Below are 21,877 nucleotides of genomic sequence, written 5' to 3'. Positions count from 1 at the left end.
CTGTGGAATTCATTGCCGCAGAGTGCAGTGGAGGCTGGGACGCTAAATGTCTTCAAGGCAGAAATTGATAAATTCTTGATGTCACAAGGAATTAAGGGCTATGGGGAGAATGTGGGTAAGTGGATTTGAAATGCCCATCAGCCATGATTGAATGGCGGAGTGGACACCATGGGCCGAATGGCCTTACTTCCGCTCCTATGTCTTATGGTTTTATGGTCTTATGGAATTCAGAGCGTTCAGATCTGAAGCACTCACTGTGTGAAAAGGCTTTTTCTCACATTGCATTTACTTATTTTGAGAATCTGTGCGCTCTTGTTCTTGACAATTTTATGAGCAGGAACAGTTTCTCCTGACCCACTGTCTCTGTGCAGACCTCTCATGATTTTGAAGAATTAGTCAGATCTCATCTTAATATTCTCCTCTCTAAGGAAAACAGTCCCAACTTTTCCAATCTATCTTCATAACAAACGTTTCTCATCCCTGAGACGAATCTTGTGGCCAATGTGGTCACAACCTTCCTAACGTATGGTGGTCAGAACTGTATACAAACTTCAGCAGAGGTTTAACTGGTGTCTTACATAGACTCATTATAAGATGTCTCAATACGGAGGAACCTCGATTATCCAAACGAGATTTCGTTCGGATAATTGATTATTCGGTTAATTGATTTCCTCTGGAGCTCGGAGTTTTCTGTGAAGTCTGCTCCCCATTCAGGAGACTAGGCAAAGGCACACTGCACGCGAGAGGCTCACCCCGCCCACCCCAACCCTATCTACTCTCACCACGCCCGTTCCCAACCGCGTCCAACAACGTCCCCTGTCCGCCCCTGCCAGCTCCCAAATCCGCACCCCGTCCATCCCCACCCACCATCTGCCCCCCTCTGTATGTATTCTCATTAATGAGCTCCTTGACACTGAATGTTTTATTAACCATTCTCTCCACCCACCCTACTACCTCTTTGTTCATATACACTGCGGCCTCTTCTTCTATGCAAACTGAAAAGTAGTATGCTTTAATTTATATTATTGCTCTCTGCTTCACTAAAGCCTTTTAGGTAAGGAAATCATGCAGCAACTCATGACTCTACAAAGCCTTTTCACCATCAGCAAGACACAAATCAGGAGCGTGATGGAATATTGTCCACTTGCCTGGATGAGTGCAGTCCCAATAGCAACCTAAGCGTTTAACACCACTTGATTAGCACCACTTCAAACATTCACTCCCTCTACTACCAACAAACAATGACAGCAGTTTGTACTATCGACAAGATGCACTGCAAAAAATTCACCAAAGATCCTTAGACCCATGACTATTTCCATCTGGAAGGACAAGGTTAGCAGATACACGAGAACACTAGTATCTGTGAGTTCGCCTCTAAGTAACTCAACACCTTGACTTTGAAATATATCACTGTCCTTCAGTGTCACTGGGTATGAATCCGCCCAATCAGCAGTGTGGGTGTACCTACACTACATGGATCTCAGTTGTTGTCCAGCGCCTTTTCAAGAATAACTAGAAACAAAGCCCACATCCCCAAATGAATTTTGAAAAAAACATCTTTGTCATAAGGATTTTAAAGCCGCAAAGAAATTTCAATGACAATTAACCTTCCTAAGGCTACAGCTGGAAAACTACAGTCAGAACAAAGGATTAAGGCACTGGAGCAATTGTGAAGGTGAGTGTGGTGCCAGGGGAAGTAACATGCTTTATCTTCAGGGATTTTAAGAATCTATCTGATCACTAGTTTTCTTTTGAGTAGGAATTGGGCCACAATCACTATTTTAAAAATCATAAAGATGAAAAGACCTGTTCACACTTGGTCAAAGAATCTCAGAATCTCGTCACATGAGCCTGCTTCCACAGTTTGGGAAGGACTGCTCTACTGCCCATTTGTCCAATCCTGATATCCAGGAATGTACTCCAGACTGCAAATGTAAACTGAATTTCCAAGATGGTGGCGGCAGAGTTCCTCAGCTTGGGGCTCATCTGTTCCATATCTGTTTTCTTTTTTCTTCTTTTCGCATCTTCCTCATTCTTCCTTTTAAGGTTTTCCTTAGTGTTTTTGAAAATCTTACCTTGAAGCAGCAATCCAGAACAGGTTGGGGATCTAGGTGGAACAGGGATAGGCAGTCGGCTGGGGGCCCAAGTAGACTGGGATGGGGGGCCAAGCAGAGCAGGAATGGCCAGTGGGCTGGGACCCCAAGCAGAGCAGGGAGGAGCAGTGGGATGGGGGCCAAAGCGGAGCAGGGAGGGGCAGTGGACTGGAGGCCCAAACAGAGCAGGCTTGGACTGTGGGATTTGGGCCCAAATGGAGCAGGGATGGAGCAGTGGGATGTGGGTCCAAGTGGAGCAGGGATGTGCAGTGCGCCGGAGGCCCAATTGAAGCAGGGATGGACAGTGGGATGGGGGCCCAAGTGGAATAGGATGGACAGTGGGCTGGGGGCCAATTTGGATCAGGAATGCGCAGTGGGCTGGAGGCCCAAGTGGAGCAGGGATGGACAGTGAACTGGGGGTCCAAGTGGAGCAGGGATTGTCAGTGGGATGTGGGCCCAAGTGGAGCAGGAATAGCTGGCAGGCTGGAGGATTGAATGGAGCAGATCAGTTGTTAGTCTGGGGTCTAGTGTGGAAGGTCAGCAGCTTGCAAGCCTGGGCAGATTGCCTGTGGAAACTGCCTGCACTGACCTATTGCAGGCCCTTTATAGAAAGACTGTAATGTTTATCTTTATAAATTCATTTCATGTTTTTCTAATTTATACAATGAATAACTGTAAGGCAATGTAACTTGTTACTTTTTTTTCCCTTTATTTCTCTATTTTCGATTGAAGATCTGTATTTAGGTACTTTGTACCAAAGATGGCACCATTGGGGTGACATTGTAAACTTTTCACTGCGCTCCTATACTTCTGAACTTCTGTACTAATATTCTAATTCTGAATCACTTTTGCAATAATTAGATATCTGCCCATAACAGAATAAAGCAAAATGTACTAATCTTACACTTAGTGGTCTCACATTTTGATAATAACTGGTAATTAATTTTTTGAATGGATAAAAATCCTCACAACAACATATATCCACATCACTTTTGTTCAGCGCAATATTTGCTGAAGTATGTTAATACAAGAAATAATTAAAATGTGATAACTATTGAATTAACATCATCCTATATCAGTAACACAGCAATGCTAATTGTAATGGCTCACTCAATGATTAAAAAAGCTTAGAAATTGAACATGCTCCCTTAAACCAACATAAAATGCAAGCAATATTTATTGTGACATTATGAATAACTTTAAGACTGGACAATCTTAATGTAACTTATGAAAATGCAAAGTTTCATCTTGTCAGTTCATAAGATTATCTGAATAGTGTATTGGATTAACATCACTCCCTGTTATTCTTTTTTTTGTAGAATGTAAAGCAAGCAAATGTTACTTGTGTATGAAAAGAAGTTTTAAAAAAGGTTGTATCTGAAATATGTTGTCAATAACACAGTATACAGAATAGACTCTTATTATAACCCATGAGTATTAAAATCTCTAAACCTACACCTGAATACTTATAGCATTCCTAGCATACAGCTTTAAACATTACTAGCCAGTTAGTTGCTGTCACCAAACCATCGGTTCTATATACATGGGTTTCCTGTTTTGACTGGTGGTATCCAAATGTTTAACTTAACCTGACATAGGATACATGGTTTATGGAGACAATTGAAACATTGCCTCTTCTGGCATATGGGCAACCTGAATGAAGAATTCGCAGGAATGAAATCAGAAAACTGACATTCAATAAGACATTAACAGTTTGCAGATTCTGAGTAAGAAGCCATTTGGTTGGCTGTAAGCTATGTTTAAATGCATAGTTTGACTCATCAGCAAATACATTTCATTGCTTTACATTAATCTGCTACTGGGAAGCCAGGAAGATGATAGACAGCTGGTGGAGGGCAGTGGATAGACTATCAACTATTGGCAATGACAACTCAAAGGTGTGCATTAATCTGGCTTAATGGACTTCGATGTCTGTTTTAGTGCTTGCCTTTGACCTGGATAAACATGCCTTCATGTTTTCTAGTTACTGTTTTGATCAGTAGTTCCTATAAGTAGTGATTCATTCCATGTATTTTATAGTTTGTTCCCAAATGATCCTTGTCCAGTCTTTCTATGAGCAAGTCTTTTTCATTGAACGTCTATTTTATCATTTTAATCCAAAAACTATTTTTGGATCATCAAAGTAATAACCATTTTAATTAACTATTAGGCTATTTATACGACATTATTAGAGTTTTATATTTGTTACATTAAAGCATATAATTGCACTTTTGAAGCATATTGAAAAAAATTCTGAAGTAATCATTTTATCACTGGGTAAAATAGATAAGTGAAGCAATACTATCAAAACAAAGCTTCAATATGCGTTGTTGGGTTTTGGTACACAATATAAAATACATGAAATACTAAATTTGAGTTAACACACTGAAATCATACTGTGGAGTGCTTTAGATTTACATTTGGTACCTTCCAGCAGTAAATTTATTCCCATATTTTCGCAGTTTTGCCAGTACTCTGAAAGAGGAGTTCGTCTATAAACATAATTCTTTCAGAAGTATTTCCTTTTATCTTTCTGACAATAAAATTCAGTTAAGCAAGAGAAATTGACTTTTTTCAGTAATCTGTTCATTATGGATGAGTACAAATGAAGATGTGCATCCAAAATTTCATTGAAGTACCCACAAATTTTACAATTAAGATTACTATAATCATATGAAGCAATAACTGCTAAATCACTACAAACAATTTGATGCGTAAAGGACTTATTATCTCACTCCTTCTTTAGTAAAAACCTCTTAATAGGAAAACATTGAGAGCATAATACCTGTTCAGTGCAGCAAAAAGGCACAGATAACAATGCAGGAGCTGTCAATGATTGGTGTTAATGCATACTGCATCTGCCAAAGAACTAGATGACAGTGCTTTATCTTTAATAGCAGGCTTGTGTGAGATGATAAAACTGTCCTGTTGAGTTCCCTTAGGCTGAACTGTATGGCAATAGTAGGAGCTTACACAAAAATACTCAAACAATTTTTCAAGGTCTAATCCATTTAATAAAACCCTTATCAGCACATACTACAAAGGGTCACAATACTTGGTTAACTACATGCAAATGTAACCCTACTGCTTTTGTTTAAAGTACTTACATCTACTAATCCAGTAATGGATCACTTGCAAGTGCTGACTCATAATTGAGCTATTACACTGCAGCTATAGTTTGAAGGGTTCCTACAAACCATTGTTTATTTCCATTACAGTCAGTGGTAAATGAATTGAAGTCAGTCCAAATCTTCCTTCAAATAATGTTCCTATTAACAAGCTGCACTTTAATCACTAAACTCTAAGCTAGGAATTGCTGCTACCGATGTATCAAAAGAACATTCATTATGCCTCTATTAAATTCCTTTCCTGCTGTTTTAACTCTGTTAAAAATCATTTTATTCATGCCTCCTGTAAAATTATGGGTTTGAGAACTTTCTTGTGAGTGTTTGGCATTTAAATTATAATATCAGCAATAATAATTGGGTGAACATTCAGAAAATAACTTTTAAGAAAGGCTTAACATGTTTGCACACTGAATAAGAATAAAAAAAAGGAAGCAGACAGATCTCTTGCTGAATTTGGTTGTGAATGACTGCCTGACATAAAGCTTAGATGAAAATCAGATTGGGGAGCAGGGGACATCAGCGAAGAATGTGGGGCTGGAAAAACACAGCCAGTCAGGCAGCATCTGAGGAGCAGCTGAATTGATGTTTCAGGCATAAGCCCTTTTATCAGAAATACATATCATGATGGACTCATTCAAATTTCATTGTATGATTTAAATGAACTGTGGATTCATTTTTACTGCACACCTTTCCTGCCTTTTCTTTTTCTCTCTTTTGCTTTAATGTGGAAAGAGGAGTTTCTACTTCAACAGAATCTAAATTTTGTGAAATAAATTGAATCAGTTATCTCTATTCTTTGTGTCCATTATAGACTGTCCTTTTTGAGTTCTACACATTGAGAAATCCCTGTCATATTCTGTTAAGCTTCTAACATTTTAAAGACAGTAGAAAAATAATCATGCATTTGTAGGTAGTGATAGTCTTATGTGATACTCTGATGATTTGCTATGATGTGGATGTGGCCTGCAAGGCAGTCAGTCCCTCTAAGAGTGTGGTGAGCTTTAATATAAATCTTTGGAGATGTGATTTTAAAACAAAGAGTGTCATTCTAAAATCACATCAGACACATATTGTTTTGAAAGATTTTGAGATCTGAGGAAACAAATTCATTCCTCTGAAGTCTAAACTCTGCTTACATGTGAATGATGTAGCCCAGGAGTAAATGTTTATGAACTGAATTATTTCAGGACAGTGTCTGATTTGTAAGATGCAGGATTTAAAATCACAAGCGATTGCTTATAATATTAAATAATCCATTGCCAACATTATATCCAACTGCAGTTTGATGAAAGCTGTCTATATGTGTGTGCTTTTTTTTAGCATTTTATAGCTAATTGGAAATCACATGGCCTACCCACAGTAATTTTAACTCCATTCAGAAGAAAATGCACATGCTCTACAAATGTCTGACTTACAAACACTCACGCTTACAAATGCAATCCTATACAGGGGTGTAATTTAGAAGATCCGAGATGTGAACATTTCCTGTGCTTAGAAACAGCTATTTTATATTGCCTTGCATTGTGTTCCAACTTGTTTACAAATCAACTTACGGACTCAAGAATGGAATCCGTTCACAACCTAAGGGCTGTCATTGAAAATTTTTAAGATTAAAATTAAACGCAACAAAACCTTCTGAATTTCTTTGCATTGCTAAGTTCTTAAAGAAGACTCTAAGTTTTTCCTTTCATTTTTACATTATGCTACTCATACAGTCAATAGTTCCTTGGTACTGGAAAGATTTTTGTACCTCAGGTCTTCAATAACTCAAGTAGAGTGCTCATGAGTTGTTCACCCATGGGGCAAACAAGCAATCACATTAAATTCAGTGTTCACTGGAAGACTTCACATGCATTCTTGCCATAAGAGAGCAAAACATTAGGAGCCCTGGTTGCTACACACCCACACATATAACATTCCTGCCCAAGCATCCTGAGATTGAAATTCTTCCTGTTCTGTAACTGAAGCTAAAACTATCCATTGCAGCCCAAAATTGATTGATTTACCTTACTCCAACATTCAAAATAAAATCATAACTGTATTATCTCATTTTTAAAGAATAGAAATCGAAGTATTGCAAAAGGAATAGATAATTCAGTCCTGTCAAACTTTCTTCAACATTTAATAAGATCATGGCTAGTGTGTATCCTAGATTCATTTATCACATCACACACACACTGACCTCCCACCCCTGATCCCCACCATCACAACATTCCTTATTTCTATATCCCTTAACTAATTACTCAAACCTGGCAAAGTTCTATCAATTTTAATCTTGAAAATTTTCAATGACATCTGCAAGCATTTCTTGGATATCAACATTTCTGAGGAATATGATGTCAATGCTGACACAATGAGGAATATGATGACAATGCTGACACAGTGAAGAATATGATGACAATGCTGACACAATGAGGGATACGATGCCAATGCTGACACAATGAGGAATATGATGACAATACTGACACAGTGACTATACTTTTTTCTTTGTCAATCTTCTCTGCTTCTCTCCATATCTGTTTCTCCAGAGAGTACTGGCTTCCTTTTGCAACATATCTTCACTGTTACCGTCGTCTTCATGATATATTACTGATGGCATTCCAGTCAATTGTATTGTCCAAATATAGTCCTCTTTGTACATCCATCCATGCATACATCCAGCTGTTATTTCTATTAGGAATTTCAAATGGAAATGATTGTCGATACTTTCCCTTCTCTGTCTTAAGTTATTGTACAGTTTTCACTACACCACAAGCTAAGTTCCACTTGGCTCCTTCCTGATTATATAGCCCAGATATTCACAAAATATTAATTCATTTCAGGGATCTGTATCCAAGTAAGCAGTAGGAACATATTGTAGAGAATTTTGAGCAACAGCTCATTATTTGCTCTCCACTGATTTCCTGCCATTGCCTGGCTGGAAGCTATGTTTTGACTTTAAGTGATACAATGAAATGGATGATTAAGGTGGTGTTTAACTGAGAAGATAAAGAGCAGATGAGATACAAAACAAGCTGCTGGTTTGCTATCACCTGTTTCATAATATTCTACAAAGTCAAAGTCAATCTCCCCATCCACCCCTACCATCAATGCCACTCTTGACAGAGTTTGTGAAATTGACTCTTTTAATTGGACTTAGCTGAAGCTTTGGCTTTGATTTGATTTTAAAATTCAGGTCATGAATGCCTTTAGGTTTCAGCAAAGTGATACGACAGCATGTAAGTGTCTCTGTAATGTGTGCTTCCCACGACATGATGGCATAAAAATCTGTGTTTAATAATGTTCTGAAATGGATGTTCTGGCCAAGGGAAAGGATAAAAAGAGTAATCATAAAGAACATGACTAGCATACAAGCCTTTCTGTAGTTGAGCCAATTTGATGTGTGAAATATGAAATTCAGATAGAAGGTAGCATTTCAAATTAATGCTAGGTGCTGTAACATTTATAAATTACCATTGAAATATAACCAAGTAGAATTTTTGAGCATCTGCCAATTATCACCAGTGAAATGAAAAGATCGAGAATGATTTTTTAATCTACTGGCACTTCATTATTTCAGACAGTTCTGCCACACTAAGGGCCCAAGCTTTTATTGCCTACATCAGACACTGCAAGTTCCTACAGGCTGCCTTATAATATACTGTCAGCAATCAGATATTAGTGGGAACTACTCACATCTAAAGCCTTAAGGAAGAATGAGGCGGATCTATGTATGAATGTACACTTCATTTGCAGTTTTGAGCAAAGACTGCAAAATAGAGAGAGCTAAACCAGTAAAAACCTGTTCATTTTAGTCAAACAAAGCCAAGGTGCTTTCTTTGGCATTAAGTCCAAGTCTGCGAGCCACAGACTATGAATGTGTTCCCAAACTGTGATATCCATGAAAATTAACAGAATTTGAGGAATAACTACATGAACAAAAGCAAAATACTGCAGAACCTGAAAATCTAAAACAAAAACAAAACAAGCTGGAAATACTCAGCTGGTCTGGCATCACTTGTGAACAGAGAAATGGACTTAAGGCCACGATCTAATGGGGTAGCACTGGTCCACATACACACACAGATTGGAAAGGCAAGGATAAACTTGTCTTTGCCAGTCCTGGAGTCCATGACCCCATTTTACATTCTTCAGCCAATGACGTCATGACTTCTACCTCTTGAAGAAAATATCTAACACCATGATTTGCTAGTTAATCAGAGGGCCAGCTGCTGTTTAGCCCCAGTGCTGCCACCATGAATGGTGGACACTCCTGGTATAGCAGCAGCCTATGAACCATCCAGCATCAAGAATGTTCAATAATAATTAAGTGCGATTGGGCCTTGCTTAGTCAAATTAGACAGGACACAGCAAGTGTGTGTGGGGGCGATATGAATGTCAATCATAAGGCAGAAGTAATCCTCCAGTAATGGAAGTATTTTGTGAGTCACAAAGTGCCAGAGATCTCAGAAGGAGCAATTAATGGTCACTTAAAGGCTTCAACTGAACTACGAGCTGGCAGGCTGACTGCCATAAACTATACCTCTGGTACTTACTTACAGGCAAAGCAACCTCTGTCATACCACATTATCTAACACACTTCCCTTTCAGTTATACTCCAACCCTGGGAGTGAGATCATAAAATCCCAACTGGTTCAGGTCCATAAAGCTTTGATAGAGCTGTACATTCTGACCTTTTAGATTTTTCTAGAAGTTTCCGTTTTTATCTAATACAAGATTATTGAAATTGGGGTAACAACTCAAACTGTTAAAAATTGTAAAACAGTCTGAATCAGATGGACCAAACTGACTCTTTCCAGTTTTGAGAGTGTATTTCTGGAAAAGCACAGCAGGCCAGGCAGCATCTGAGGAGCAGGAGAATCGATGTTTCGGGCATAAGCCCTTCATCAGGGCTTATGCCCGAATGGGTCGGGGCTGAGAGATAAATGGGAAGGGGTGTGTGGTTGGAGCAAGGTAGCTGGAAAAGCGATAGATCAATGAGAGTGGAGGAGAAGGTGATAGGTCAGGGGAGAGTGATGGACTGGTCCAGAGAGCAGTGCTGAGTTGGAGGCTTGGGACTGGGAAAATGTTGGGGGAGGAGAAATTAGGAGGTTGTTGAAATCCACATTTATCCCATGTGGTTGCAGGGTCCCAAGGTGGAATGTATGGTGTTCCTCTTCCAGGAGTCAGGTGGTAACCGTTTAGTGATGGAGGAAACCCAGGACCTGCATGTCCTTGATGGAGTGGGAAGGAAAGTTGAAGTGTTCAGCCACAGGGTAGTTGGGTTGGTGGGTGCGGGTGTCCCAGAGATGTTCTCTGAAATGATTCACAAGAAGCTGTTTTGTGTCCCGGATGTAGAGGAGACCACATCAGGTGCAACAGGTGCAGTAGATAACATTAGTAAAGGTACAGGTAAATTTCTGATGGATGTGGAAGGATCCCTTGGGGCCTTAGACGGAGGTGAGAGGAGTGGTGTGAGCGCAGGTTTTGCACTTCCTGTGGTGGCAGGGAAAGGTGCAAGGAGTGAGGTGTGGGCTGGTGGGGGTGTGGACCTGACGAAGGAGTCGTGGAGGGAATGGTCTTTCTGGAACGCTGATAGGGATAGGGTAGGAAATATATCTTTGGTGGTGGGGTGTAACTATAGGCCTGTGAGTCTCACTTCTGTTGTGGGCAAAGTCTTAGAGAGAATTGTAAGGGATAGGATTTATGAACATCTGGATAGGAATAATGTGATCAAGGATAGTCAGCATAGTTTTGTGAAGGGCAGGTCGTGCCTCACAAACATTATTGAATTCTTTGAGAAGGTGACGAAGGAGGTGTGGAGGTCAGCAGTTAGTTCAGGGGGAAATCTATGTGGGTTTCTAGGAGTTTCCACCTTGGGACTTCATGTGACTGAACAGGGCAGATCTTTCATAGATGGACAGAATGAGCCAAGAGTCAGTGAGATGTGGAGAGCAGGATTTCCTTCCTTTTCTTTCCTTCCGTGTTGCCGCTGTGCCTCATCAATAAAGATGGGGTACTGGGCTAATGGTCGGATACTTGGTAGTGTGGATGAGCAGAGGGATCTTGGTGTCCATGTACACAGATCTCTGAAAGTTGCCACCCAGGTAAATAGTGCGGTGAGGAAGGCATATGGCGTACTGGCTTTTATTGGTAGAGGAATTGAGTTCCTGAGCCCTGAGGTCATGTTGCAGTTGTATAAGACTCTGGTGCGGCCGCATCTGGAGTATTGTGTGCAGTTTTGGTCGCCATACTATAGGAAGGATGTGGAGGCACTGGAACGGGTGCAGAGGAGGTTTACCAGGATGTTGCCTGGTATGGTAGGAAGATCGTATGAGGAAAGGCTGAGGCACTTGGGCTGTTTTCATTGGAGAAAAAAGGTTTAGGGATGACTTGATAGACGTGTACAAGATGATTAGGGGTTTAGATAGGGTTGACCATGAGAACCTTTTTCCACGTATGGAGTCAGCTATTACGAGGGGGCATAGCTTTAAATTAAGGGGTGGTAGGTATAGGACAGATCTTAGGGGTAGATTCTTTACTCAGTGAGTCGTGAGTTCATGGAATGCCCTGCCAATAGCAGTGGTGGACTCTCCCTCTTTATGGGTATTTAAACGGGAATTGGATAGGCATATGAAGGATAGTGGGCTAGTTTAGGTTAGGGGGGCTTGGATCGGCACAACATCGAGGGCCAAAGGGCCTGTACTGCGCTGTATTTTTCTATGTTCCATGTTCTATGTGTGTTTGGAGTGGCAGAAGTGGCAGAGGATGATGGGGTGCAAGGTGAGGACCAGGGGGATCTGTCCTTGTTGCGTTGGGAAGAGTGGGGTTCAAAGGCGGGACATGGAGGAGATGCGTTGGCGTGCATTGTCAACCACATAAAAGATAGTATTTTTTTTAAAGAAACATGCAAAGTTCCCAATTTATTTGTTTGATGGAATCTGATAAACAGAAAACACTGACCAGATTCTGGCACTATACAAGAACTATATTTATTATAAATAAGTAAATTCTAAAAACAAGTAAATAGCTGTAAATTATCAATATAGGCTCTGCTAATTAAAACTTAAATCCCCTCTTAAAAACCCCTGCGCATACATACAGGCAAACACAGAAAAACAACCAACTGAGCTTTATGGGTGAAGGGGATAAAAACTGGGAAACACAGTTCAATAGCACCAGACTAAATGCTCTGTTGAGATGTTCCTTTTGCTTTGCTAAATCTTTGTTTTTCAACCTCTTGACTTCAATTTTTCACAGGAGGCACAGGGTAATTGGACCACTGACTACAAAGTCTCCTAGTGACTAGTTAGAGGCAACTGGTAAGCAAAAATAACTGACTTTCTTCTGGTTCCAGGCATGTTTGCTGCATTGAGGGAGTTGCACAACTTACCTTTCCAACAGTCTGAAATCTTCTCACTGCATCATTCACACACGCAAACTGTTCATTTGCCCAGGAAGCAATCAGAGAGTTGTTATTAAGTTGATGACATTTGGCATTGAATGAATGGCCACAGTTACACAAATCAAACAGCTACTTGTTGCCAGCAAACTTTCACTTCCTGGTGCAAGGCCACCTATGAACACTTTCTCCTGTGGCTTGAACAAAGCAGCAGTGTAAACACCATAGCAATGAGGTTCAATAACTGGTGTTTAAAATACAGCCATTCTTTATACATTCCTTGGTTTTATAACAGTACTTTTTCCATTTTAGTCCACGAACAGAAATATAGTAGATAAAATGGTATGGTCTTCACAATAAGATAAAGTATCCCTTTAGACCTCATGAAAATGAAATCCTGTGTATATGTCACATGCCTACTCAGTAGATTTCAGGTGTTCTCTGCCTAATATCTACAGTGTTCTCCATTTCTACTGTGTATGTAGTCTATAGTATTTCATGGAATAAATCAATTTTTATATCCACACATGAAAGGTATGCTTGCAACTTCACTAAATTGGAAAAGGATAGTGACCAGGAGATGTCACTTGTTTGGGTGATAACCAGTAAGAGCCAATGCAGTCATATCATCATGAAATAAGACGCTCATAGGACTAAGGGCCATTCATCTATCAGCAAAAAACAGTGCACCACCCTCTCTGATGAAGGGCTTATACCCGAAACGTCGATTCTCTCTGGTCCTCAGATGCTGCCTGACCTGCTGTACTTTTCCAGTGCCACACTCTCAACTCTGATCTCCAGCATCTGCAGTCCCCACTTTCTCCTACCACCCTCTCTGATATCTACCATGTGGAATGAAGGAACTGCAATAAGAGAATAGAAAATAGTATTAGTTAAAAATTTAGCAAACAAAGTGCATAAAATGCTGGAAATATTCAACAGGTCTGGCAGCAGCTATGGAGAAAGGAAGAGGATTGAAATTTCGGATTGGTGGCTTTCTGCCAGAACTCATTTCGTGGACTTGACCCAATGGGCAGGAATCTTTGGTCAGCTGGCAGAAGAATCATGGACCAGAGGAAATCATCTCAGAGGAGGGGGTTATCCAGAGGATTTTCTTCTCCCAGAGGGTAGTCAATACATGAATTCTTTACCACAATGGGCTGTAGAGAATTGATCAGTGGCTAGCTGGCTGGTTTGCTATGCAGAGTAGTACCAATAGTGTGGGTCCAATTCCTGTGCCAGCTGAGGTTACCATGAGGGACTATTCATATCATGGCCCTCAGGTTAAGCCATTGCCAATCATCTCTGTCTCTAATGAGCAAGTAGCCATATGATCAAATAGGACTATGATGACTTTACCATTACTATGTAGCTATTTGAATTTTTCAATGTTGTTAAACTTAAACCAATCATCCTCCTCTACAATAATAATAGCTAAATTTGTTGGTGTTTATTCACAGGATTGAAAAGTTTACTAATCTGTTAAATCCATATTATAATTTGCAAACAAAGTATTATTACCCAAATGCTTTAACTGCTCTTCCCTACATGACTTTAAATTGGAATTTTACTCTGACAGTCAAGAAACTGCTTGCTGAAGAAATGCCTGAGTCAAATTGTTGCTGAAAAAAAGAAATTGAGTCTTGGAGTCAATTAAATGACTAGTGGTAGATATTTTTGTACTTCCATCACAAAGATCAGCAAGTGGCAAGACCAGAGAATGCTTTACAATCAGCAAGGCTGCATTTATATTGTGGATTACCTCACAATGTGAATCCATGTTCCTTCCGCTGTCATAGAGCTGTACAGAGATATACTTGTGTGAACTGAGCTCGCTCCCAGCTGCTAAATGTTAGGATTCAAATTCCAGTCTGGCAGCGAGCAAATATATCACTTGTGCCTGGCCACATTTTTAGGTAGAACCCGGCTCTTTCACAAATCCACCCCATTTTATTTTGCCATGTCATTGTCCATATTTGGGACATAATCTGAATTGCCTGGCCCAAACTCATGGATATCACCTTTATGTGGATCCCTTAATTACGCCACAATACTTTAGTAGTAGAGACTGAAATGTTGAAAATATTACTTACTTAGGATTTCAGCCAAAGTTACAATAAAACAGCCATACATAAATTCATTTACATTTAGATTTTTATTGCCATGTGCGCTCAAGTACAAAATTACAAGAGTGCAGTGAAAAGCGTATAATGTTGTCACACAAAGCCCCATCTTAGGTACACATACCTAGGTAGAGAATAAAAGAAAGAAAGAACAAAGTGAAAAGTTTAATATTACAGGAATTCTTAGTATTAAGTAGAAAAATAAAGAAATAAAGCTAAAAGTCCAACATTACTTGACTTTGAAAGTACTTAGTCATGTCAGGACTGCACTTCCCACAGGGGCTTGATCTCCTCCTCTTTGCCAGGAATTCCCCGCACAGACCATTCCAGGCATCCCCACACTGGGCCAACCTACCACACTGCTGCTGAAGCAACCGCCACTCCTGTTGATCCACCTGGAGTATTGATTCGGGCCGACTGCATTGCCACAGCTGACCAAAGCTGAACGCAGAGGCCACCTTGCCATTGAAAGCCGATGCCGATGTTAGTGTCAGGATGCATTGTCCAGGAATGTCACTTCATAAAGTAGCTAGGATTTGCTCAGCACATTTTAAAAACAGTTTTGTACTGCATTGGAGTTATACTCCAGCCACTGCTAGTCTTAAGTGAAGCTACATTACGATAGTGTCACACATTGCTGCATTGCAAAGTTAGAATGAGATTTGAATCCAGAATTTTGCATGAAAATCTGGGCTGACACCCCAGTGAAGGACCAAGGAAGTGTTGAAATTACAGAGATGCTGATTTTATTCAAGACATTAAACCAAATCCCAGTCCTCCCTTTCAGTTGGACCTTAACACTGTAACTTGACACTGTAACATAAAAAAAGGAGGGACTGCTGTTCAGTGAAAATAACTAAATCAGATGATCTGTTCATTATCGCAACTATGATTTTGGGAACATGCTGTATGCAAATTTGACTCTGGTGTTTATGTTACAGCTTTGACTACTTTTCAATTAGGGATTTCATTGAATGTTAAGCACTTTAAGAAATCCTGAGGTTATAAAAATGTATCTCTTTCTTTCAAAATGAAGAAATGGAATGTGACAGGATAACTTAATGAATCATTGAACACGTGTTTACTTTCAAGACAACACTAATCACTTTTACCATGTATCCTATCTGTAGAAACGTAAACCCCGACTGGTGACAAAGACTCAGGATTCAGACACAAGGCAGACCTTTATACCAATAATAACAAGTTATTGCAGGGAGAAGGTCAAAAGATCTTCCCTGAACCTGGCCTTGACGTGGGAACCCAATCGATCGCTTAATCTGCAGCTCAGATCAGAAGAGAAATCAATGTTGCACTCTGATTTTTACAGTGAAAAGCAATATTTTTATATATTTTGTGTTATAATAATCACACACAATATAGTTACTGTGCCCTCCCCCTTTCTCTATGCAACCAATTCAGTGAAATACCTGATCAATAGTGGACACTCCTATGGACAGCCCAAGGTTTTCATGATGCCTAAAAGTCATTGTAGTCTCTAGGCCTTGGGATCTTTCTATGTTGCATTGCAAAGTTACTGGCTGTTCTCCTTTGGTCATATACTTGATTTGCTTATCTCTAAGGACTGCTTGAATTGTATCGTTTATTGTACGACTCTCCACTGAGAGTCATAATATCATAGAGAAGTACAGCACGGAAACAAATCCTTCAGTCCAACTTATCCATGCTGACCAGATATCCTAACCTAAGCTAGTCCCATTTGCCAGTATTTGGCCCATATCCCTCTAAACCCTTCCTATTCATATACCCATCTAGATGCCTTTTAAGTGTTCTAATTGTAGCAGCATCCACCACTTCCTCTGGCAGCTCATTCTATACATGCACCACCCTCTGCATGAAACAGTTGCCTCTTATGCCCTTTCGTTCTGGACTCACCCACCCCAGTGAAAATACCTTGAGTATTTATCCTATGTGTGCGCCTCATGATTTTATAAACCTCTATTAGGTCACCCTTCAGTCTCTGACGCTCCAGGGAAAACAGCCCCAGCCTATTCAGCCTCTCCTTATAGCTCAAATCCTCCAACCCTGGCAACATCCTTGTAAATCTTTTCTGAACCATTTCAAGTTTCACAACATTCTTCAGATAGGAAGGAGACCAGAATTGCATGCAATATTTCAAAAGTGGCCTAACCAATATCCTGTACAGCTGCAACATAACCTCTCAACTCCTAAACTCAATGCTCTGACCAATAAAGGATAGCCTTCTTCACTATCCTCTCTACCTGTGAGTCTACTTTCAAGGAAATATGAACCCTGCTCTCCAAGGTCTGTTTTTTCAGCAACACTCCCTAGGACCTTACCATTAAGTGTATAAGTCCTGCTCTCATTTGTTTTTCCAAAATGCAGCACCATGTATATATCTAAATTAAACTCCATTTGCCACTCCTTAGCCTATTGGCCCATCTGATCTATATCCCATTGTACTCTGCTGCCTGACCTGCTGCGCTTTTCCAGCAACACATTTTCTACTCTGAGGTAACCTTCTTCACTGTCCATTACACCTCCAATCTTGCTACCTTTATCAAATACTATCACTCTTCTTATGTAAAAAAGTTAGTCAAAGTATCAATTTTACTATAAAGTTTTATAATCATTTTTCTGTTAGCATTCTTTAGCTAATGATACAAGTTATGCCAAGTGTCTCTTTAATGTTTTTCCTTAGTACTTCTATTATAAAGTTTTATAATTACGTTGAAATCTACCTCTGTGGTTATTTGAAGAATCTTTAACTAGAACCTATTTGTTAATATTGTTGTAGTTTAGTAATCCTTCAAAGTTTTTTTACAAGTCACAATTCTGTCATTTCACCTGTGTTTGTTATAAATCATCAAACTGTTCATCCTTGAATATTTCCTTATCAAGGCTGTCTTATTTCTTGTAATCTTGCAGTTCAGAATTGCTTCTTTTTGCCTCAGAATGATCCCTTCTCAGAGACACTATAGTTTCACTGAAATGTTGAAGCAAGCTTTTAAAATCAGTTGGTCAACCATTTTGTGCCTCTTAAAAACAGGTAGCTCTGACATTGTGAAGTGCTGAACTTCATAAAGTATGGTTAATTTAATTTTAGGTATTTCAATTAAAGAAAATAATATCCTTTACAACTATTATTTCCAATATGAAGTCTGATTCAGTATCTGAAATTACAAACTTGTGATACTGTGTGTAGTGGAACAGAGAAGTGAGATCTTTGCTCAAGGAAGCTTCTGTATGTTTTGTGACATAAGCATAGCCCATTACAAAGAAATGTGTGTGGTGGCAGCATTATAAAAGTTGTGAGATCAACTTACTGAAAATTATGAAATGCCATATGAGGTAAAGATAAATTGCAGTGGAAAGATTGATTAAATGCTAAATAGAAAATGGAGAGAATAGCCAACCATAGGTCAGAAAATAAAAGGTAGAGAAAGGGTGAAATTGGAAGGTGACATAAAGTCTGAGGTGGAGAGACTAAAATGGAAAATATTGAACGAGGATAGGCATTAGGCGAAGGTAAAGAGAAAATATGAAGAGTGCAATACTTTGCCGATAATCTCTGACTGACTGCAATTTCACAGATTGGAAGCCCTTCCTGTTAGTGGCCTTGTGGACAGGGATTTGCCGGTCACTTAAATTGGGAAACCCAAGTGATTATGAGAAACGAAGATGCCTGTCATTCTACTGCTAGCTTTCTGAGCTAACAATAATGAAAGATTTGGTGCTAGTGAACAATACATCAGTGACTTGTTTAATGTGCAAAAAAGCATAATAGTACAAAGGGGAAGTTGAAAATGCCTTCTCCCTTCAGTGAGATTGCATTAGCTGTGACAGCACTGAGAGCAATGTGTAAGGTTTGAAGTAGTTCATTTAGCCTTGGTTCCAGGATTTCAGCGGAGCTGGGAGTGATGTAATTTTATAAGTAACATTTCAGGATAATATATCGACTAATGCTGAGTAAGTGTAATTACAATAAAATTTGCATCTCAATATTAACCTATCAATCTCTATTTTATAGTTTACAAAGTCAACAATGATGAAATTGCTTATTACAACATTGTGCATGCCTTTTTTAGATTAGATTACATTACAGTGTGGAAACAGGCCCTTGAGCCCAACAAGTCCACACCGACCCGCCGAAGCGCAACCCACCCATACCCCTACATTTACCCCTTACCTAACACTACGGGCAATTTAGCATGGCCAATTCACCTGACCTGCACATCTTTGGACTGTGGGAGGAAACTGGAGCACCCGGAGGAAACCCACGCAGACACGGGGAGAACATGCAAACTCCACACAGTCAGTTGCCGGGAATTGAACCCGGGTCTCAGGCGCTGTGAGGCAGCAGTGCTAACCACTGTGCCACCGTGCCGCCCATCTTATCATTAAATAAAATTTTCTTATCATTAAATAAAAAAAGGTAACATTACTTCCAAATGAATTTTGTACTGCCATACTCAGAGATTTTCTGCAATGCTTTTTCCTGAATGCATTCAAATGTTCCTCAGTGCATTTTCAGGCATTGGGTATTTTTATTCCCCAACCAAAGCCAATGGCATGGGATTTTCTGGGTTGTGTTTACTCTGAAAATAAGCTAAAATTCACTCCGCTTTCTGTGCCGATCCTGCTGATGGGAATTTGCTCCCAAATTTCTTGCAGTATTAATTTCCTTATGTCTAAAGACAAAACTGGTCTGAAACTAGTCTCAAATTCATTGCCACCAATGGCCTACTTCCCTCTCAGTTGCAAAGCCTATCTGCTTCCACCTTCACATGATACATAATTGTAATGGGGTTGCCTTTAAGGTAGGGGACACTCTCCCATCCAATCAGTGGCTGACAGTGTCCCCAAGGGTGCTGGTGGGCTGATGCAAATGGCAATAACTAGAGGCCAAAGGGCATGGAGCAAGTCTGGCCACAGGTAAGTAATGGCCAGGAGTGGGTGTGGTGGTAATCATTGGGCGGGGGAATAAGATGGTATAGATAGTATTGGCAGCAATGAGCAGGAGGTGACTCTCAGCAAGCCCCTACTTTCCTGACGTCAGGCACTGAGCACCTTTGAAGGAACGATCTCCTCTAATCCCGTCCTTTACCCCACTTATGCCACCAACAACCCAGAATATGGATGTAGGTTTGCTCGTTGAGCTGGAAGGTTCATTTTCATACTAGGTAACATCTTCAGTGAGCCACTGGACGAAGCACTGCTGATGATTCCTGCTTTCTATTTATATGTTTGGATTTCTTTTGGTTCGTGATGTCACTTCCTGTGGTGATGTCAGGGGGTGGTAAATCAGGTCCAAGTAAATGTGTTTGTTGATAGAGTTCCGATTGGAATGTCATGCTTCTAGGAATTCTCGTGCATATTTCTGTTTGGCTTGTCCTAGGATGGATGTGTTGTCCCAGTCGAAGTGGTGTCCTTCCTCATCTGTATATACGGATACTAGTGAGAGAGGGTCATGTTGTTTTGTGGCTAGTTGATGTTCATGTATCCTGGTGGCTAGTTTTCTGCCTGTTGTCCAATGTAGTGTTTGTTACAGTCCTTGCACAGTACTTTGTAAATGGCATTAGTTATAGGGTCTTTCAAGTTCATTAGTTGTTGTTTTAGTGTGTTGGTGGGTTTGTGGGCAACCATGATGCCAAGGGGTCTGAGTAGTCTGGCAGTCATTTCTGAGATGTCTAGGGGAGAGTAGCTAGGGTTTCTGGGTGCATTTTGTCTGCTTGTTTGGGTCTGTTGCAGAGAAATCTGCGCACTGTGTCCATTGGGTACCCGTTCATTTTGAATACACTGTATAGGTGATTTTCCTCTGCTCTGCGTAGTTCCTCTGTGTTGCAGTGTGTGGTGGCTCATTGTAATAATATTCAGATGCAGCTTCCTTTGTGGATGTTGTGGATTTACCACCCACTGAGAAAAAGAACAGGAAATGACATCACCATGGGAAATGACATCACCATAGGAAGTAATATCACCAACCCAAAGAAATTCAAACATATAAATAGAAAGCAGGAATCATCAGCAATGTTTCATTCGGAGGCTCACTGAAGATGTTACCTAATATGGTGACAAAACATCTGAAAATGAACCTTCCAGCTCAGCGAGCAAACTTACATCGAGAACTTCAATCTGAGCTACAAATCTTCTCAAAACTCACTAACACCCAGAATAATGGCAACTTGTTGCACACACTGCACAATAACTGGTCTCTTGCAGCTGGATTAATACCAATAAAGGTGGGATGAGGCCTCTAAATGGTAATTAATTGTCCACATAAGAGCATCAATTGGTGGCAGCTTGGGAAACCCAACCACAGATTTTTCCACTGCTGACTGATTTGGGGTAGAAGCAGGAAGGTAAAGAGGTGCTTATCCTGCCCAAAAGAATGCTTTTCTTGGCTCCAACCATGTCATTAGAGAGGGTAAAAAATGCCACCCACTAAGTTGTCAGTGCCAATAGGATGTAAGTGAAGAATCGGAGGAAAATAAGCACAGGAAGTGTGGAAACACTGACTGTCATCTTCTCATCTTCCTTGGATTTTGGGAATGGTGCAGGGATAAACCCAACAATTACAGACCAGTCAGGTTGACCATCATACTGAGAGAGTGTAATTCAAGGTAGAATTCACAGTCACTTGGACCAGGCCAGGTTATTTTTAAAAAGCTAGCATGAATTTGTTAAATTAATACAATGTTGAAATAAATTGATTGAGTTTTTGAGAAGAAAACAAAATTGTTGATGAGGGTAATGTAGTGTCTTGGACACTCAAATGGTGTTGATAACATGTCGCATTCATGATTTGCACACAGACTTGAAACCCATAGAATAAAAGAAAATTTGGCTGCTCAAATGCAAGGTTGCCTGAGTGACAAGAAAGCCAAGGTAATGGTGAACAGATTTTCTTTGAGTCAAAGAGGTATTGGGTGAGTATCACCAGATTGTATCATCGTGAGTCAGTGCTAGGATTGCTGTGTTTCTTGACACGTATTAATGACCTAAGCCTATTTGTGCAGTTTCAATATCAAAAATTTGCTGATATCAGAAAACATTTTCAGAGGGTATGTTCGATCTGATGAAATGGGCGGACACATACTGGATGAAATTGAACACAGAGAAGTCTGAAGTGATGTGTTTTGCTCAGAAGTCATCAAGGTAAACCAAAGGATA

This window comes from Chiloscyllium plagiosum, chromosome 1, assembly GCF_004010195.1.
Source record: "Chiloscyllium plagiosum isolate BGI_BamShark_2017 chromosome 1, ASM401019v2, whole genome shotgun sequence".
Lineage (NCBI taxonomy): Eukaryota > Metazoa > Chordata > Chondrichthyes > Orectolobiformes > Hemiscylliidae > Chiloscyllium > Chiloscyllium plagiosum.
The sequence above is the reverse complement of the archived record's forward strand: the minus strand, read 5'-3'. Positions refer to the sequence as shown.